The 22,438-nt window shown below is 39.8% G+C and overlaps 1 protein-coding gene across 1 annotated transcript in view; it reads right to left on the reverse strand.

Moving 5' to 3' along the window:
* The window catches only part of ZNF609 (zinc finger protein 609), a 202,838-nt gene extending 180,650 nt beyond the window's left edge, over positions 1–22,188 (reverse strand). The window contains exon 1 of the mRNA XM_081094333.1: positions 22,077–22,188. The gene's annotated coding sequence lies outside the window, so the exon portion shown is untranslated. The remainder of the gene's footprint in view (positions 1–22,076) is intronic.
* Between the last annotated feature and the right edge of the window lie 250 nt (positions 22,189–22,438).

The raw sequence follows: 22,438 nt of genomic DNA on the forward strand, positions 1-22,438 counted from the left end.
TGCCAAGGGCTAAAGACAAAGAGAGAATCTTAAAAGCAGCAAGAGAAAAACAGTTAGTTACCTACAAGGGAGTACCCATAAGATTGTCAGCTGACTTCTAAACAGAAACTATGCAGGCCAGAAGGGAGTGGCAAGAAATATTCAAAGTGATGAATACCAAGAACCTACAACCAAGATTACTTTATCCAGCAAAGCTATCATTCAGAATTGAAGGTCAGATAAAGAGCTTCACAAACAAGAAAAAGCTAAAGGAGTTCATCACCACCAAACCAGTATTATATGAAATGCTGAAAGGTATCCTTTAAGAAGAGGAAGAAGAAGAAAAAGGTAAAGATACAAATTATGAACAAGTACATACCTATCAACAAGTGAATCTAAAAATCAAGTAAATACAAAATCTGATGAACAGAATAAACTGGTGAATATAATAGAATCAGGGGCATAGAAAGGGAGTGGACTGACAATTCTTGGGGGGAGAGAGGAGTGGGGTTTGCAGGAAGAGACTGGACAAAAATCATACACCTATTGATAAGGACAGTGTGGGGGGGGGGGGGTAAGGGCAGAGGGTAGGGTAGGAACCGGGTGGAGGGGAGCTATGGGGGAAAAAAGAGGAACAACTGTAATAATCTGAACAATAAAGATTTAATTTAAAAAAATAATAATTTCTGAATGACCAGGATGCAAACAAAAAAAAATTATGAGGACTGATCTTCAGTAGTACTGATGCTCTTTAGAGAACCACTGTCCTATTTTTGAGGGTGTTAAGAGTTTTCCTAAGTACTACTTTTCAACCAGGTGAATTTTCAGAAATCCAGCTTTCCAAACCCAGCAGGCTTCATAGTAATTTTGGCGGTACGTTTCCAAAGACACTGTAAAAATGCCAAGGATTCTTTAATCAGCCTGGCTGCAGCAGCCAAACCACTTCCCATCTGCTCCCTACAGCATCCCTGGCTTTATACAGCTAATAATCAACTCTCTGACAGGTCGTTGCAGAGATGTTTAACCCCAGGAGGTAGGGCAACTAACATGCTAGCTGGAAATGAAAAAGCACTGACCTCTTGCTTCCATAGCAGAGAAAGTACAGAATCAGGAGAACTGATACCTTACAGAGAACACAAGGCACTTTTAACTTGGAAGAGCTTCTGTAAATATTTTCCTGTCTTCTCTCCTTCTATCTATATTCCACTTCCCTATTTAAGACCACAATTCACCAGACTCTGGAATTCCTTGTCAGTACTATTTGTGCCTTGTTCCTGCACCTGATCTCTTTGTTGTGACCAAGCTAGGTCATGTAATCATTCTCCATACTGTGTACCTGTAACAACAGGAGTTCAAATTCCAGTTTCTTCTCTGGAACCTAACTCTATCTCTCAGATTCTCAGCCCACAGACTGGTTTGTAATCAATCACACATATCAGGTCATTAGTTGCTTTTTTAGGGCACACGCCATAGATCATACCACTCAAGAATGAACAAGGCTTCTCTTCAAGAAGGCTAAGAAAGAGAAAAAAAGAGTCCTCATGTGACGTCTTGGCCCCTGGCAAGAGGACATAAGCAGCAACTGACCTGAAGTGAAACATACTAAGAACAGTACTTCTCTTTCCACTCAGATAAAGCTCTGTATCCATTCTAGAGGGCTTCAAAGAGAGAAGATCTCTTTAACTGCCAATGACCCACAGCTATTATGGTCTAAATAACAGTGTCCAATGTTGTTCCACTGTAAATTTATCTGTCATCCCCTCTCCTTATTGATTTTGAGTCAATCTTCTTATACACTCTGACCTGAGTAAGTGACAGTTGTGTATAATCTGCTTGGGACCACAAAGGTCACACATATTTGGATGTGAGGGTGATCTGTCTGGCTAGGTAGTTCCCTCCAAAAGCTGTATGGACAAAGAAAAAAAAAATGCTGTACTCAATTCTAGGAATGTAGCATGGTGTAGGAAAAAGAACACGGAACTCTGAATCAAGAGATGTGACTTCTGGACTCAAATTTCCATTGACCCAAGCCAGATTGATAGCCAAGTTGCTTCATTAAATATTAATTTTTTCATTATAAAATAAATGGAAGGAGAATCCATCATGATTCTAAGCATATTATAAGGATACAATCTGAAAAATATAAGACAACTCAAAAATATAAAATGATCCAAATATTCTCATAATATTCTGGTGCCTAAACTTAAAGAGGACTGTTTCACAGTTACACCTTGTATAAAGTATCTAAGGTATTTATCCCTGGCCCGGTAAACTCGATATGCCAAGGTTACAGGTTCAATTTCCAGTTAGGACACATACAAGAAGCAACCAAAGAATGCATAAATAAGTGGAAAAACAAACTGATGTTTCTCTCTCTCTCTCCCCATTCCTCTCTCTCTAAAAATCAATAAAATAAAAATATAAAAAAAGTATCTAAGGTATTTTAAAAAATAAATGGAAAATGTTTTTAAAATTTTTTATAAATAAAATTACATGTAATACTGATATCCATTTGAGTTCTATGAAAGAAAATGGCAAAAAAAATGGCAATCCTTTCTTCTTTGATGAATTCAGGGTGGCTCATAAAACTCTATACTATATTGACTAACAAAAAGGCTCCATTTTGCTTCAAAAATCCCTCAGTGCCAAGAAACTAATCTGAAAGCTCAGAGTTTTAACATCTGGATTATCTTTCACCAGTTGTTCCAATCCACGAGGATGATGACTCCATGACAGAACAGTCCTTCAAATCTAAATTGTGTGAGTTTCATAGGGTTTGATGACCCCAGGAAACTGTCAATAAACCAATGGGATACAGCAAAGTTGCTAGAAAAAACCATATCATTCCATCTTCCCTGAATTCCAGATGCTACCTAGAAATCACTTTGTACTTAGCCAACCTCAGGTGAGGCTAGTACAACATGTAAAGCATCCTCAGTGATGCTGAGCTGACTCAGCTGGAAAAACAGGCATCTCCCTCTCCACCTGCCATGTTTCATAGGCGCTCGCTCATCAACTCAATTTTCACCTAGGGCTCTAACAAGAAACAATCAACTTTCCTTTGGGTCTCTCCCTTAATTTATTACATTAATTACTATAACAAAGGAATTGTGTCATCTCAAGTACCATAGCTCTCAACTTATATCTCTAGTGGGAATCAGATAAAGAACAGACTAACAGTGCCAATTTGAGGAGAGATCCAATTCAACAGGGCTCATCTGACCAAGTGTCACCTAAGGACATAAAAGTGTAGCATCTCTCAGTCTCTGAGTGTTTATATGCTGCATCTCATGAATAGTTTTATGTCCCTCACAGGCTGCTATTCTCAAAGATTATGAGGCTTGACCTGTTTCATTTCCAATAAACAACTGACACTTCCACCAGGACATAGCTATTCAAAAGGGCTCAGGTTTAGAGCTTTGGTGTTTGTTGGTACTGCTCTGTGCCAGCATACATCTCACAATAGGCTAAACAGCATACTGAATATGTAAATAGTTCAATCCCAACTCTGTACGGATTCATTTGGTGGAAATAGTCCACAGGGAAAACCTCTCCTAAAGCCTATGTATAAGGCCAAGAAGCAGAAGGCCATGATCATTTAAAGCAGTGGTTCTCAACCTTCTGGCCCTTTAAATACAGTTCCTCATGTTGTGACCCAACCATAAAATTATTTTCGTTGCTACTGTTATGAATCGTAATGTGAATATCTGATATGCAGGATGGTCTTAGGCGACCCCTGTGAAAGGGTCAAACGACCACCAAAGGGGTCGCGACCCACAGATTAAGAACTGCTGATCTAAAGAAAACAAAAAAAACCACCATTCCCCTTCCCCTAATAATGAGGGCTATGTCACCATTTACAATTTAGTTCTTATTCCCAGATGTAAACTTTCTGTGCTAAAGAGAAATCGGTGATGTCAACTTCTCAGAAAAAAAGTGAATAGTGGAAATAGCTAGGAATCAGATCTCAGAAACTGGCCCTCCATACAGAATTGTTGGTCAAAGCTTTTCTGTATTTCAATTTCCTCATCTCTAAAACAGGGAGTAATATGAGTCAAGTTTATAGTCATAAGGGAAAAAGAAAAGCCTATACATTTTTAAAGAAATACAGAAATTACCTTCACTTTTTATATTCTAGACCAGACCTCCTTACTTAAATTTCTTACACAAGAACTGCTATCCTAGCCCTGGCTGGTGTGGCTCAGTTGGATGAGCATCATCTCATACACCAAAAGGTCACAGGTTTGATTCCAAGTCAGGGCACATGCCCAGGTTGGGGGTTCAGTCCCTTGTTAGGGTGCGAGCAGGAGGCAACCAATGTTTTTCTCTCACATCAATATTTTTCTTTCTCTCTCTCCTCTCCTCTTCTCTCTCTCTCTCTCTCTCTCTCTCTCTCTCTCTCTCTCCCCCTCTTTAAAATTAATAAAAACATTTTTTTAAAAAAAAGATAACATCTACACTAGGATGTCAGACTAGCCACAAAAAAATGTGAGATCAGCCAAAACCGGTTTGGCTCAGTGGATAGAGCGTCGGCCTGCGGACTGAAGGGTCCCGGGTTCGATTCCGGTCAAGGGCATGTACCTGGGTTGCGCACATATCCCCAGTAGGGGATGTGCAGGAGGCAGCTGATCGATGTTTCTCTCTCATTGATGTTTCTAACTCTCTATCTCTCTCCCTTCTTCTCTGTAAAAAATCAATAAAATATATTTTAAAAAAAAAATGTGAGATCCACTTGCACATATTTAAGGATATCTAAGCCATGTCTACTTCTTCCAACCTTGCCTCATGCCCACACTGTCCTCTGCACCCCACTCCCATCTTATTGCCTCATGGCCTTTACCAAAAGACACTCCCTGTTCACACCCTACCTCTCAAAATATGATGACTTGATTAATATTTGTTTCCACCACTAGATTGCAAGCTGCTCACTATTGTATCTTAAGAACAGTGCTTGGTTCACTGTGCCCTCAAATATTTTGGTCCATAAATGTGAACCACTAGACTGCAAGCACCCTGGTCACCACTGTTTCTTAAGAGCAGTGTTTGGTTCACTGTGCCCTCAAATATTTTGGTCCATAAATAAGTGAATGAACACTGCTTTCCTCAACGCATAGAATCATAACAGCGCCTAGGCTGCCACTTCTCCCCTCCATTCAGTTTGATTTACCACTAGTCAGTTATAAACTGTCTCAATTACCTGACAATCCTCAAACTTACTAGGACAGAGTGTAGATTCCTCTCTCCAAGATAAAGGATTCAGATTCAACAAGAATCTAGGGGGAAGCTTGGAAAACAAAACAGTCCTCACATTTCTTAAAATGCCTAACTGCCCCTGCCTATTCCCTTCAAACATGCCCAGTTGCTTCCCAAAATAGGGTTAGTCCACAAATCAGGTATTCTGGACATAACCAACTCCTGAAAGCCCACATGCATATACTTAAGTGTTTGATAAGTCAGACTATCAGACGACTTAAACCATTCAGTCATTACATTTTAAACAACTATGACTTAAAGGTGACAGAAGTCAGAAAAGTGGTCATGTCTGGGAGTGCAGAAAATGTTTCTATCTTTACTGGCATGGTGGTTATAAATATGGAAAAATTGAGTGTACACTTACAATTAGTGTTCTTTATGCAATTTATCACATTATAATCCCCAAAATAAAATAAAATATTAAGTAACTATAAACAAGAGAACTGTATTACTACTGGATCATGGTCCTGGTCCTAAAATGGTATTTTATGCGATAATGGTAAAAGGGAATCATGCCATCAATCTTTCTAGGTTAGAATATTTAGTGGGATGGTAAGAAAAAAAAAAGGAAAAAATAAAGGAAAGGAAGAAAGAAACTACTTATTACCCTATGTTTGACTATATTGCAAGATTTACACATCTGTTGAAGAGACTGAATTAATTAGTAATAAGGACAATAACAACAAACTAAAAAAAAAGAGGTGATTAATTATATTAAATCCTGGAAAGAAACAAAAGTTGTACAAGAAAACATAACAGTAGTATACTTACTGGCTCAATCCTATATAATAAAGAAGTAATATGCAAATTGACCATCATGCCATCACAAGATGGCTGCCTACGACCAGGCCGGCAGGGGGGTTAGTGAGGGCCGACAAAATGACTGAACAAGCAGGCTGCATGGGACAACCAGGCTGGCGGGGGGGACAGGGGGGCAGTTGGAGGTGACCAGGCTGGCAGAAGGGGCAGTAAGGGGTGACCAGGCCAGCACACAGAGGCAGTGAGAGGCAGTTAGGGGCCGACCAGGCAGGCAGGCAGGTGAGCGATTAGGAGCCAGCGGTCCAGGATTGTGAGAGGGATGTCCAACTGCCGGTTTAGGCCCGATCCCAGGCGTCCTGGATTGGAGAGGGTGCAGGCTGGGCTGAGGGGACCTGCCCCTCCTGTACAAATTTCATGTACCGGGCCTCTAGGAATAAATAATCCTTAACATAATAAACAATGAATATAGATTGATATAACTAAAAATTGCAACATAACTATATTAGGAGGATTTGATAAGAAGGGGAGGGTAATAGGAGAGCATATTATTTATTATTTAGAAATGTGTGAGTAAATATAAGAAAAAAAAATCTAAAAAAGCTTAAAGCAGTTGCCTATTGGGAGTAAGACTTGTGGGAAGGAGTAAATAGTAGATTGCTGATTTTCACCGAAAGCAGTAGTATTATTTGACTTTTAATATCAAGTTCATGGGAAAAGAAAAACTAAAAAGTTATATGTATTAATTTGATAAATAAAACATTTTAAAACAATTTTATAAAAAGTTAAGGATGTACAGGTACTCCTGGACTTATGATGGGGTTACATGCTGATAGATCCATTGTAAGGTGCAAATATCGATAAGTCAAAAATGCATTTAATACACTTAACCTACCGAACATAACCATTTTAGCCTAGCTTACCTTAAATGTGCTCAGACCACTTACATTTGGGCAGAATCATCTCATTGCCACTGCCCAGCATCATGAGAGAGTATTGTATGGCATATTGCTAACCCGGGAAAGGATCAAAATTCAAAGTACAGTTTTTACTGAATGTTATCATTTTTGCACCGTCATAATGTTGAAAAGTCATAGGTTGAACCATTGTTAAGTTGGGAACTGTCTATACACATCAAAATAAGGGAAACCTTTGCTTCCCTTAATAGGTTTTTATAAAATATATCAATTGATGGAAGGAGGGGCAGCAGAAGTGTGGCAGGTATGGCTATAGAGGGGCAGCATGAGACCTTTGTGGTGATGGAACTGTTCAGTATCTTGACTTGTGGCAGTAATAAAATTGCATAAAACTAAATGTACACACTCATAAATGGGTACAAGTAAAACTGGGGAAATCTGAATGAGATAGGTGTATTGTATCAATGTCAATATGTGGTTATGATATTGTACTATAGATTTACAAGATGTTACCGCTGGAGGGAACTGGGTAAAATGTATACAAGAGATCCCTCTATATTATTCTTACAACAGCATGAGACTCTATAATTACCTCGAAATGAAAAGTATAATCAAAAATGCTTCTTGACCTTATTTTTAATTTCTATTACCTCTAGGATTAACACATTTTATTTATTTACTTTTGATAAGAGCAACCCAATAATTCAGCTCAATTTATTTCTAACTTGAAAGGGTGCTCTCTATCCAATACAAAATCCTAAAAACTGGTAACTAAATCTTTATATTCTTCTCTTCACTTGATAGAATTTGATATTTCCTCTGTCTTTAAAAACTGAAGTTCGCCCAGCCCGCATGGCTCAATGGTTGAGTGTTGACCTATGAACCAGAAGGTTACAGTTAGATTCTGGTCAGGTTGGGGCTTGATCCCCAGTGTGAGACCTACAGGAGGCAGCTAATCAATGATTCTCTCTCATTATTGACATTTCTATCTCTCCGTCTCCCTTCCTCTCTGAAATTAATAAAAATATAAAAAATAAAAAGTAAATAAAAACCAAAGTGTGTACTTTTTTTTTACATGTCTTCATTAAAACCTTCGCCTCCTTTGGTCACCAGCTCTGATAAGTATTTCTTGGGGATCAACAGAAAACCGTTATCACAAACATAGACAAATTTTGGTTTTATAGAGGAGAGTTTATTTTTATCTTTATTTAGTTCTGATTCTCTTCCTAATGATGCCAAGCATTTCCCTGGCAGTGCACTGAGCTAATTTTTCTAGGAATAGCTTACCAAGATTCCTAATCTCCCTTGGGGACTACAATTATTAGGTAGACGTTAATCATGCTAAGAAAGTGATTTGGACTTTCTGCCTCTTTTTAAATGTAATACTTGTCCACACTGAAGCTAATCTATTTTTCATCTCCCACATACAAGATATTCCTTTCATCGGCCCACAATAGCCAACATCTCTTAAACAATTTGGGAACCTAACTACTGGGAACTATCCTTGGAAAACCTAAATATGTCACTTATGAAAAATATTTATTTATTGAAGTATCAAATAAGATGAGTGTCACTGCTTAAATTCTTGCACCCAGAACTTATGCATAAGGTTTTTGAAGGTAATGTCATGAGGAACCAGCGCAGTACAATGAAAACAAAACATGGGAGGAGGCAGAAAGGTTCAATTCTATTCTTTACTCTCCCTTACTTCCATAGCTGTTTAACAATCTCAGGCAAGTCACTGCACTTATTTGAGTCTGTAAAAAGTTGAGATAATTAATATAGAAACTGGAGCAGCATTCTAACATCAAACCCATTAATATCCCTACAGCAAAATGAATATTTACTTGGAACAGAACCAAAAAGACTGTAAGCTGCCTCTTATTGGTGGAAGCCAGGTTGTGCCTTCCTTACCAAAAACACACAAACACACCTTTGTTTTCAGAGCTTTTGAGTTTTAGAACTGCAGAAAAGGACTATGGGACTATAAAAGTATTCACTGTGAGAAAATAAGTTTGCTAAGGCACAAAACATTTTTGTCCAATCCATGACTAAAGTTTTTTGGCCTGACTTTTTAAAGTCTTTTCAAACTAAACAATGTCCACAGGTAACAACTCAACCCACACACAATTGTTAGTGATTTATCATATGACTTCTCCTTATGTTAACTAACCACTGCCCCAATAAGTTATATGAATGGTACCAAGTCATCTCAATCAATTTACATTTTACCAATTTTCCAATATAGTTTTTAGTCCCTCCACCTCCAAACCCTTAAGGGAATAACATTTGAAATCCACACCAGTCCAGATGTAGTGATCACACTACTACACTACTTACAACTTGAAGTGATATATTTTCACTAAGGGTTCCACAGTTTATTCTTAAATTCTCTCTAAATTCTTGAATAGATAATTGTGATTTCATCAAGTTTATTGATTTGATTAAAAGAAGTCTAGGCAGCTAGAAAAAAAATGTGTTGGAAATACTAAATAAATGTTAACATTTCTGGGATAATTCCTAAGAATTCTTTGTATCTTTTGGTGCTTTAAAAAAGATTAGCCCATGTTCTAATCAGGGAAAAAACCAAACATTAAGCATCTATCATCAGTTGACCTGGAAGTCTTTTTAATCTGCTGGGGAAGTCGAACTTCTATAATGTTATCATCGTGAATGGATCTTTCACACTATGATAAGTAGTCTCACCAATTTTGTAGCTGCCTTTCCATTTTTGACATCTCCTTTTAAATAAAAAGCAGAAAATGCCTACCATTAGTTTTGCAAAGAGGCTTATCTATTTCATCTTTTTTCTTTTGCCTAAATTCTAGATGGCACTCCACCATCATCACTTTGTGAGTTGCTTGTGGTCTTGACTGAAAATGTTCCTAATTTTTTTTAAAAGATGGCTTTCTCCTCTCCACAGCTTCAAGATTATGCCAAATTGCCATCTGTTCTGAATGGTCCTTTTGAACCCTTGCTTTCTTTTAACATGGACTTCTAATATGATAGTTTTTAAGTCTTTACATTTCTAGAAGATGATTTACCTTTTTAAATCTTTCTTTCCACTTTTTCTAATGTACATACTTAATCACAGCTTGATTTCTTAAAATAGAATTTCCATATAAATTTTGTTCTTCCTCTCTTCCTGAGGAAACTGAGCTTAATCAAAATGTGATTAAATAGTATTAATCTAGAAAAACCTTTATTAATTCTTGTTTTTTCCTTAGGTGTAAAATCCAGGTTATTTCTTTGTAGGTTCTAAAACAGCCAACTGTAAGTAGTTTGTCTTATTCAAAACCATATTTTCACATTTGCATGCAATGAAGCATTTAACCAATCTGTATATAAATAAATGAACTCCACATTATTATTATCTAGCCTAGTTTTGCAGTTCCTCCAATCACCTTTAACATTTTCAACTCAGTCATATTATTTTGATTCGAAATGTGACATTTTTTATTTAAGCAAAGATTTCAAGCCTTATAAAAATGTAATCCCTTACATCAATAAAATGAACCTCTTTGAGTAAAAAAGAAAAAATGTAATCCCTTGCTGCCATGATTAGTCTTCTTCTATAAAGTATCTGAGATATGAATTAAGTCATTATACCAAGACATTGCCTACCAAAAAAGGACACAGAAAAAATATTATAAAAGGATAGCAGAAATGCCTCTCATCTTTGTATCAACAGCACTTTTAAAAATACATAATGTGTCAGATCACATATTCAGGCAAAACATATATATTTTGGAAGAAACATATTTGTTGTTGGAAGAAAATTTTACTTCATCATTATGTCACCTACTCCAATGTAACCGTGTTGAAACTGAATTTCTTTCTTACAGAAAGTCTCCATAAGAAACAGAATCTTACCAAACACTGTCCTGCATGTCCCTCTCTGTCAGATAGTGTTATGGAATGCATCTGAAATCCACACTGCCAGGATTTCCAGCTCTGCTAGGATTGGAAGAGCCAACTAATACAAACCACAGAGACATTACTACTAAAAAAATAGTTTTCACTAGCAAACCAAGCTATGTTAAAGCATTTTTAGTAATAAAGCAATACAACTTGGTTAGTTAAACTGAGTTCTTTTCACTACTTAAGAAAACAACGTACACGTGAATTAACAGCTGCTGGCTTTAAAGTTCATGATATCAGTGATATGTTATTCTACCACTTAAGTATATGTAGTAAAAACGCAGAACTTCACATTTGATATACAGTTAATTCAGAGAAAAGTCCTGTGACATGTCTCAAAGCTCATCTAACGTTAGAACCATTTCTGCCTAAAAGTAACAGATTTTTTTTAGCATGGACCAGAGTTCATCGGGACCCTATTCTAAAATTAGGTAGCAAAAAGAATACATTTTTACAGAAATGGCAAATAGGTCTCCTGTGCACTGCCACTGCACAAACTGATGAGATAAATAAAAACAGCATGTATAGGTAGGTATCCTGCATCTCAGCAACATCAAACAGCATCCAATGTTAACAAGCTGAGAGCTTGATGCCTATGAGCTGCATTCTACCTAACTCAAGGACAGAAATAAGATATTCTGTCTCTTGTATATAAGGTAGAAATTTTAGCTTGCAGTAAATTACCAAAACAGCAGTCTGGCCTAAGGGATTTCTGTTTCCTATTAGCTTCATGAAAGAAAAACAGGAAAGAGGTAACAGGAAAAATAATGAAAAAGTTGAAGGGTGAGTAAAGGGCAAGCAAGAAAATTATAAGAAAATTTACAATACACAAGTCAGACAAGAGAGCATCTTAGACATAAGACATCTTCATCTTCTAGCTAATGAATTAGGTACTGGGAGAAGAAGTAAAAAAAATACCACAAACTTGAAAATTCAATTTTTAAGCTGAGAGCAGAGTGCACACTCCTTGAAATCTTTTTTTAAAAATATGTTTTAATTTTTTTAGAGAAAGAGGAAGGGAGTGGGAGAGAGAGAAACATTGATCAGCTGCCTCCTTCATGCCCCCTACTGGGTATGAAGCCTGCAACCTGGACTTAGGTTCATAGGTTGACGCTCAACCACTGAGCCACTACTGACCAGGCCTTGAAATCCTATTTTTATTTTTTATTAAATTTTTTAAATATATATTTTATTGATTTTTTACAGAGAGGAAGGGAGAGAGATAGAGAGTTAGAAACATTGATGAGAGAGAAACATCAATCAGCTGCCTCCTGCACATCTCCTACTGGGGATGTGCCCGCAACCCAGGTACATGCCCTTGACCGGAATCGAACCTGGGACCTTTCAGTCCGCAGGCCGACGCTCTATCCACTCAGCCAAGCCGGTTTCGGCGAAATCCTATTTTTAAAGAGCTACCCAAACACAGTTGCTGAGGCCTCATTAGAAAAAGGTAAGGTCACAATACTGGGCTTTCCCCACTGAGGAAGGAGAAAACCTAGAGGCCAAACTCACCCATTACTCTATGTACCCAAGGCCAAGTAACAGAAGAGTAAATTGCACCCCTCAGGGAACTAGCTGACTGCAATTTTCACCATGATTAACTTCCAGAGATACCAGCCAGAGGAACACCAAGGAGAGAACATAACAAGTAGCTATTTCCCCCCTCAATGTCAGCTGGACTCTTTGGAACAATTGCAGACACTGCCTCTTTTTCTCTGTTGAGCAGAAGAGCATTCAGCAACCTCAGGTAAGTGCCTAACAACCCTGTAAACACATCAGCACCACATTTCTCAAAGATGCCTTCTCCGACCATCTTATTTAAAGCTGTAAACTCCCTACCTTCCCTACCTTTCCCTCCTCCACACTCCTAATCCCCCTACTCTGCTCTACTTTCTCACCTAATTTATCACCCTTTAAATGTTATATAATCATTTATTATGCTTATTTCTATTTCCGTGATCCATGAGGTTGGGACATTTTTGTCTATGTTGTTCACTGATAGATCTTAAGCAGCTAGAACAGGACCTCACACATAGTAGGAACTCAATAAATATTTATGAAATAAAAGAACTAGGAAAAACTAAAAAGACCTCCCAGAGGTCAATAATACCCAGAGGCCCAACAATGGCTATATCCCTCTAACAGAACCAGTCTGGTTCCTGTGACTGACCTACATTGCTTCTACCAGCCATACACCAACTACCTGCCTCTCTCCCCAAAGTCTTCAATCAGCTTGGTTATATGAAACCACAGTACTGATACAGGCAGTAAAGGCATCAAAAGCTTGTCCTTGAGTCTGAAGGATTTCTGAAGACTTTCATAGTCTACCTTGTTCCTAGGTTATTCAGTTTGGGATAAAATTTAGCATAAAAGAAGCCTGAAAAAAAATCACAAGAAATTTCTGTTTTCAAATGTTAAATTCCAATTCACTTCAGTAAGCATTAATTAAACATAAAGTTATACTCAAAACACTGGAAACAGAAGAGACACAGGTCGGTTTGGCTCAGTGGATAGAGTGTCGGCCTGTAGACTGAAGTTCTGGTTCAATTCTGGTTAAGGGCACATGCCTGGGCTGCATGCTCAATCCCCAGTGGGGGGCATACAGGAGACAGCCAACTGATGATTCTCTCTCATCACTGATGTTTCTATCTCTCTCCCTCTCCCTTCCTCTCTGAAATCAATAAAAATATTTTTTAAATAAATAAAGCAAGAGATACAGAGGAAGATAATCAATTCTGGAGATAGATGGGTGGGAAGATGAGGGTTAAGAAAGGCTTCAGAAAGGAGATGGGTTTCCTTGTTACACACTCTTCTAGAATCAAATCCTTTTCTTTCAGAGCACTGTTCATAATCATACATTTATTAGTTGATTGTTGATCTCCCCAACTAGACTTATAAGTCCTGAAAGGACAGCGACCATGGCTGGCCTGGTATATAAGTGCTCAATAAATATTATTCAAAATGAATAAATAAAATTATGGTAATATTGCAGCAGTCTGTAATATGGAATACAGAAAGAGGCATTAACCATGAGGTTATTACAGATGAAGACCTAAACTAGGTGAGCCAAAGGAAAAAGTGGCACGATATCCAGAATAATCCAAATGTAATGAATGATTGAATAGGTGGTAAGGCACAAAAAGAACCAAATACGAGTCCAAAGTTTTGTGCCATGGCAACTGGAAGAAGCTGTAATGCTTAGAGAAGAAAAGGGTAGGCAGGTTTCAGAAATGATGTACTGGAGGTGCCATTGAAAACAAATGCCAAGTAGAAAAAAAATTCCTCCTTTCCTGTATACCTTTCAGATACATATATCCCATAAGCTCCAGAATTCCAATTTATCTTCCTATAGTTCTATTTCTGATATCATTCTTTAAGACATCATTCTCTAGAAGCATCAGTTACAGAACAAAGTGCTGAGTTTCACACCAAACCTCAGAATTTGTCACTAAAGTTTATAAGGTGCATTCTTGAACATCCACTTGTGTTCATGTGAATAAACCTAACTCAAAGGACTTCACCTAGCAATGTTGCTAAGAATATTCCTGGTAACATACCCAAAGCCCTGGCTATACTCCGTACAGAGAATAGAGCAGACACTGCTGCCTTTCTCTAATACTGAATGAACTATGGCCTAAGAGACTACAGTACCAGCATGCAATGCTATACCGGCAAGCAACGTGGCCTGTCAGGATCTGGATTTCATCCATGGTGTGGTTTGATCTCCCAAGGTTGCAAGGTACCTATTCCGGCCACTTTCTAATTCAATACCCTATGCTTCACCTGCCACCTTTTGTAAAAGCCTACCTACAAAAAGTACTTATATTTCTAATATAAATCTTTTTAAAATCTCACATTCAAGTGGAGCACTTCCCAATAATCTTTAGATGACCTGAAAATTAGTAATGTGCTACAGATGGCTGGGAATAAAGCAAAGTACTCCCAGGGCTTTTTGCGAATCCAAAACAATAGTTCTGCCCACCAAATTTTTCTATTACAGACTGATGAATGTTTTAAGTACAAATTTAAAAACAGTGAATGCTTCTTCCAATGTTCAAAGGTAGACTAAACATGTGATTGTGCTATATTAACAAACAAGCAACAAGACTAAAAAGACTGTCATCCTCCTCTTAACATTCAATAAATATCTGCTATTGGAAGTCCCAAGTCTAAGAATTAACTGGGAAATGTTGACAAAAATCCTAACTTGGGGAATTAACTTGCTTATGTGATTTTATTCCTTTAAACTGCTTGAAAACAAAGATTTCCTAACATATTGTCAACTTTAAAATTCCTACAGTCACTCACCAGCTTTCAATTCCTCGGTCCCTTTTACCAGGTATTTTGGAGATCTCCCTTGCTAGTCAGATTTCACCAAATGTCACCCATTTAGAATTTACAGCATTAATAATAACAACTTTATTTTCTAAACAAAACACAGTGAACAACTCATATTCAATCCCAAGAAGTTAATACAAAGGTTTTCCACTGAGTGGTCAAAAATGGAAAAATACCCAATCCATTTCCACAATCAGTCCCATTTAGTTAAAAGATTTGATGAGATTTAAGATCGTGGATCCCTGACTGAATACACAAAATTACTTATTAATATCTGGCAAAGCCCTCCAGGTATGATTTCCTTCTCATAAGCTGAGGTTCTTTTTCTGCAGCTTTCTGATACCCATTCTCATGGCTTGAACAGACTAAAAAAAGATACACTTGATAAGCTGGTGAACCTGTAGAATGAGGATACAAGACCCTTCCAAATAAGATGGCCTAGTAAGAAGAAGAAAAAAAACCACACACAGCATAAGCCTTACAAATATATCAAAGAGGAGTGAAAGTCAAGCCCCAGAGATGTAAGCTACACCCATAAGCCCTTCTGAATATTGACTATATTTTTGACACAGTAATTATAAACTGCTCACTCCTGTCACTTCCCAATCAGTGGAAAACCCGCTTTCATCACAACCTTGACATCATAAATTTCTACAGTTAAATGGAACCTGAGAGATGATCTTGTCTAATCTGCTAATTTGACAGATAAGGAAAGAGCAAAGAGAGCTGTGACTAGCACAAGGTCACACAGCTAGTTAGAGGCATAGTAGTGATAAGAACTTGGGGTTTTGTTTATGACTCCCTAGTCTACGAAAAGCAAAGAAAACACATAACACTATTAAATCAGACAATAACTTAATTGTAACTGTAATTAAGCCACACAGAAATAAAATTTTTCCACATATAGAGAACAAAGGGTTAGAACAGGGAGTGCCTCAAATTAAACAGAAAGAAGCAGCATTTGTTCATACAGTACAGAAGTTTCTTAAGGGCCCAACCTTGCACTTATTTTCTAAGCCATTACCACCTTCAAGGATGTGCATACTGTGCTTCCATCAGCATCTTCTGTGGCAAAGGTTTGAAAAGTGGTAACTTCTGGCATAGAAAACTGATGGATGGTACAAAAGGAACAAATGTGGTCCCAACAATAAAGGAGAAAGGACTGAAGGTGAAGGGGTGCAGATATTGCTGGGAACAAGGAATCCTGAAAATGGGGTAAGAATAAAAACCCAAGAGAGTAACATTGGAGAGACACTAATGACCAGAGAGCACAATAAAAAGAAGGCAGTTTCAGAGCTTGCCTGGCATCAGACAGCTCTCACCTACAAAAGAAAAAAAGAAAAAATTCTCACAGAGACAAGAGGAAGATTGTAGGTTTGCTCCTGAGTGATGGACTAGATATGACCTAATAGGTATTTGCCATCTCTTATTTCTGGGACTCTGATCCAAGAACAAACAGCAAGAGAACCATGAAAAATCAGCCCTGTTGGATCTGGAGTTCTGCCTTGACAAGATATAAAGCTCATTCATAGATCTGACTGTGCTCATGAGACTGCAGTTCAACTCCTGCTGCTAGAGCAAGGGGAGGGAGAAGGAAGATAGAAAGGGGTGAGTGGGAAGGAGGTGGAAGATCTGGGTTGTGACTATAATAGCGACAGTAATTAGAGTGTTTCCAAGCTGCTAGAAAAGTCTTCAGAGCAGAGAACTAGGATGGGAGATGGGGGAGGGAAAAAAGCATGAGAAAGCAAACTGCTGAGAATGCTAGGAAAGTATATGGTGCTTTGTGAATTGTTTAAAACAAACAACTGTGATGGCTTTATATGGGAAAATAAAGAAGTGTATATTTTTCTTCAGAAGTGAATACTATACAAATGATTGCTAGGCTCCCACTTAAAGCTAGGTTACAAACCAAGTTTAAGCAGATTATTACAAAATGTTCCTGTCTCTGCATTGGTCCATTGGCCCCTAGCCTCAGAGTCAGTGTTCACCTCTCTTCCCCCTAAATCAATCTACCTACAGACCTAAATCTGTCTCTCTCTCTCTTTCTCTGACATAGAGGTAAAGAGACTTCAAGACACTTGGAAAAGGGACTTCTAAATTCTGAAACAGCTAATATCATGCATTTCTTTCAATCGACTGTTAATACCCCGTGAATTCATTATCAGTGGTTCTCAACCTTCCTAATGCTGCGACCCTTTAATACAGTTCCTCATGTTGTGGTGACCCCCAACCATAAAATTATTTTCGTTGCTACTTCATAACTGTCATTTTGCTACTGTTATGAATCGTAATGTAAATATCTGATATGCAGGATGTATTTTCATTGTTACAAATTGAACATAATTAAAGCACAGTGATTAATCACAAAAACAATGTAATTATATATGTGTTTTCCGATAGTCTTCGGCGACCCCTGTGAAAGGGTTGTTCAACCCCCAAAGGGGTCACGACCCACAGGTTGAGAACCGCTGCATTAGATTGTGTGCATGTGTGCGTGTTTCAATAGAAGCACACAGCCTGTCAGCCTAATACAGAAAATGACTAGAAGGCAAATAAATAAATAAATAAATTGGAAAAACACCAAGTTACTAGTTTATAAAATTTAGGTTCTATGGCACTGCCTATTACAGTGGCATGACTATGTGAAAGAAAACCACATTAACAGAAGATGATAACCTTTAAGAAAAATCTGGGAATTTGCAGAAAATCTCAAAAAAGAAAGTCTTCATTAAAGTTATTGAAAATTCTGTACTTGTTTTAAAGATAAATATTTAGTTGAGATGGGTCCTTAACACGATTTGGCCCTCGGGTGATTATTTGATTCTAACAAATGATGTTAATCTCAATGCCTGAGAAGAGTTATAAAGGTACTGGGAGAAACGAAAAATAGAACAAAACAAACTGAATTTCATGTGGAGAATTATATTCATAAAATAAAACACATGCAAATTTATTGAGTAAGGCATGTCAGATAGACCTAACACAAAAAGCCAATTACATCCTTTGCCTAAAACCTGCTAGGTTATCTTCCCAGTGGAGTTAAAGCTTTTTCACCATGTTAAAACCAAAGAATTGCTAATAAGTACTAGAAACACTGAATTGCCACTATTTATTTCCCATTTATAGGGCATAAAGCCAGAACTCACAGAAATACAATAGGGCTGTCTAGGACCATGTCTAAGGCAAGCTACTCAGTAATCTAAAAGAAACAGAGAAAGAAGAATCTGTTTTTTTCTATTCCATCATCATCTCACTAACAAATCAGTACCAGGCATTAAGAAATGTGAAACAAAGAGCAATTTCACACATATGAACTGAACCTAAACCACGGAAGACTAAGTATTTTCTTGTCACTGTGACATGTGATTCTTTAACCACCTGCTCAATAATCCCTCTTCAGCTGCACAGCTGCTGCCAATTCCACATGCCCAGCTAGGCAGGTGCTTTGGTGAATTACCTGTTCCCTAGTGAAAAGAGTCCTTCACTGACACTTAGTGGGCCCAGAACCTGCCAATCAGCATCACCTATCTTCATTGTGCCTGTCACAGCCAACTTTCATGAGAGAGAACATAAAGGCATATTTAGTACACAATGTGATTTTTGTATTTTGTGGGGTTTTGTTGTTGTTCTTTGTTTTTTAAAGAAAATGGATTTTTATAAATCAAGTAGAAGTGAGAATTCAACTGCTGGGGAAAAAAGCCTTGCCACACAACATAAGGCTGTCTTATCTCAGAGTGACCCCATCTGTCTGGCAGTATTTCCATCCATGATATTTTTTCCACAAGGGAAATAACAATTGCTTAGCTACCTTTGGAGGTGAGTGGCAGTAGAAGGTGCTATGGTACCTGGCAGCAATAAGAGAGAGCAGAGCAAGGAGTTCTGGAAACCACATATCATTTCTATACTTCTTAAGTCTCCATGGCTCAGCCCAGGAAGTGGAGTTCCCAGGCAAATAAATAAGGAGTGGCACTTCCACTTGACAGAGCAATCAGTAAACCCCTCAACAAATTATCCTATTCCAGCCATTTAGTTGCTCTATGCTAATTGCAACATAATTACTACCAGTAGCCAAAATTATGCTTCCATATCCTCAAAAAAAGCACAAATCTGTCCAGCTATCCAGACCTCTCACAAGGAAACATTCTCTTTTCTTAATACGTGTGTGTGTGTGTGTGTGTGTGTGTATTTCAGAAAGGGAGAGGAAGAGAGAGAGAATCATCAATGATGAGAGAAAATCACTGATCACTGATCAACTGACTCCTGCATGCCCCTTATTGGGAATGGAGCCCGCAACCTGGGCATATGCCCTGACTGGGGGAATCAAACCTCCTGGTTCATAGGTCGATGCTCACTGAGTGACACTGGCCAGGCACAAGGAAAAATTTTCTGCCAAGATGCTGGGGGTGGGGAAGACCCAAAGTACTCTCTGAAGGATGGTCACAATCAGAAGACTCATGAGACTCCTCATGGCAAGGGCCCAAATTTGAAAGCTCTCTACCTAATCAAGGCAAATTAATCTGGGGCTTCTGCCTTCAGTGCCACCTGACAGGATTCAGAAATGAATGCTAACAGCACAAGAGCAAAAAGCTTTGGACTCAATTTAGCTGAGACTTCACTCAGAGACCAGGGACATTTATTAGTTGAAAATAGCCTAAAGACAGACAACACCTCTAGTAAGACCTTGAGACAGTTCTGTCATCAGGAAATACAAAGGTCACAACTTCTTCCTAACAAAGCCCAACACCTAAGTGGCAAGCCATCATTTTAAGACTATTTGAAATAAAGGAAGGAGGGAAGCAGCATAGATTCAGCACCTCAGAAAGGCCTTTACCAATACCAAAGGCTAAAATTTCTATTTATATGCAATGGTTGGCTATTGTGTACAGTGTATTCTATACAACTGTCCTCTCAAAATGAGTTTGATTTCTAATCTCTTTTTAAACAAAAGTTTTCTTCAATGTCCTAAATGAAAACCAAATTTTTAGCCCCAAATACTATTTTTACCTAATATACCAGTTGGACACTTCTATGAGATATATACAAGGATAGGGTTCCTTCTAGCTTGTTCTCATCCTTCTCTCATTAATAACCCCCAAGCTCTCAAATGTGGGTGGTGGTGTTTTTTTAATGTTTATCTCTTTGGCACCGTTCTCCCTAATAAAGAGATAGATATGGACCTTCTGCACAATAAGCAAGTCACCCTTTTCATCAGAATTAAAATGAACAGGGATGTTGTTTTGTTTCCACAGGCCTTGACCAGATAGGCAAATCCTGTGGCTTTTTGTTGTGCAATTACTATTGACCAGGAAGTCACCATTAAAAAGGTACTGGGTCCTTGACTCCCTATATTAACACTACACAGGTTTCTGGTTGTATTCCTAAACAAACACACAAAAAAATCACTGTATGAATGCCTCATCTCTACAAAAAGAATTAAATATGATGGTTCAAACCAGAGTAGAAACCTCCCCTTGGAGGTCTGACATCAACACCAGGGTTGAGTCTCCCAGACACTATTCCTTCACAACTTAGTACAGGCTAAAGAGGCAGGCACAACATGGCTGGCATCCCCTATTCTTCTGAAAAATGTGTGCCAATGAGCTCTGCATTGTTCCTCACTCAAAAAGAAGAGCCTTTCTGTCTGGCCTCCTCCAATGGCAAGCCCCAGTCTGGGAAAGGAAGAAAATGGCACTGAGGAGCCTGGGAGATGGAGCATATCCAAAGCTCTCAGACGAGACTTGAACCTATGACCTTCACTGTGTACACAATAGGCGGGTGAGAGGGACCGGTTTATCTCTGCAGCAGCAGTTCTCAGCCCTGGGGTAGCACTCCCGATAAAATGACACGACTATTGTGTGTGGCAGCACAACAGCCCTCTCTGCTCACAACCGTCTAAACCAGCACTCCCTCCCCCCGAGACAAAGCAGCAGGGGTGAAATTAACTCACGGCTGCAGAGCAAAGCCTCGCACAGAAAAGAGAGGCCTGAGGGGGCCGGGGGACTCTACCCAACCCCTGGGGCTCTGGACACATGGCTGGGAACAGACAGGCTTTCTCCCCCATCGCCCCCACTTTCATTTAGGCAGGAAGCTGTTTCTTTAGAGAATTCAATCATCTGTGATTTGTTCAGAAATATTCCCCCTGAAGGGCTCTGATCTCTCCACCCTGTGTGAGCCTAATTCCTAGAAGCTGAAATGACTGTTTGCTGCTGCCTGTTTCACAAACACACATTAATTGGTCAGATGTGTCTCCTCCTCCTCAACCCCAGAGGGAGGAAGGAGAATCTGAGCAAAGCACAGAGATGATCCAACCGTAATTACACATAAAGGGAAAAGAGGGCAGCATGGGTTTTCCCAACAGGACAGGGTCACAAACCCTCCGGGGGGGCAGAGAGCAGTTAAGGGCCAGGCCCAGGAATCCCTCCATCTTGAAGAAAAGGACAGGGGTAAATATGACCTGAAGACTGGAAGGATCACACACCCACAACCTACTTACTGCACACTCCCGGCCACCTTGCTGCCCCTCCTGGGCCACGCACACGTCCAGCTCCCACCCCTTCGCTCTGAACCCCCAACTCCCGGACTAGCCCCCGCCGTCCTGGGCCCCCTGAAGGCAGACTGGCCTCAAACTCTCTGGCCTGTCCCTGCAACCTGGCTGGACCCTAATCCCCTCCCGGGCACCCCTCCCCTCACCCTGAATCGGCACGGCCATGCTTTGAACTTCACCCCGCGCCCCTCGACGCCCCCTCCCCCACCCACGCAACGACCCCCCCCTCCCCTCCGTACACACCTTCCCCCGTTCGGCCCCGACCCCCAACCCCCACTTCCTCCGTCAGGCGTCGCCACCCCCGGCTCCCCTCAGCGCCGCCGCCTCTCCTCCCCCAGCCCCGGCTTTACACAAAGCTCCGGACTCACCGCGCGGCCGGTCCCGGGAGCCGCCACCTCCGCTGGCCCGGGGCCCCGGGCCGTAGAGCCGCCGCTGCTACGGGGCCCAGGCCGCCATCCGTTCCCGCGGCCCCTCCCCCCCACCCCACCCCGCCTCCGCTTCGGCTCTCCGCCCCTTCCCCGCGCCGCTCCGCCCCGCCCGGCCGGTGCCGCTGTGTCCGGGCCGCGGGTCCCTCAGCCACCGCCACCGCCACCGCCGCTGCTGCCGCGATCCGGGACAACCAGGGCCGCCTGGAAGGCACGGACACTGGATCGCCGGGCCCTCGGATCCGGATTCCGGGCTGGTGTGGAGACTGGAGCGGGAGAGCGCAGGGGAAACCCGGAACCTGGAT

The sequence above is a fragment of the Myotis nattereri genome (genome assembly GCF_964212035.1).
Source record: "Myotis nattereri genome assembly, chromosome: 1".
Classification (NCBI taxonomy): Eukaryota; Metazoa; Chordata; class Mammalia; order Chiroptera; family Vespertilionidae; genus Myotis; species Myotis nattereri.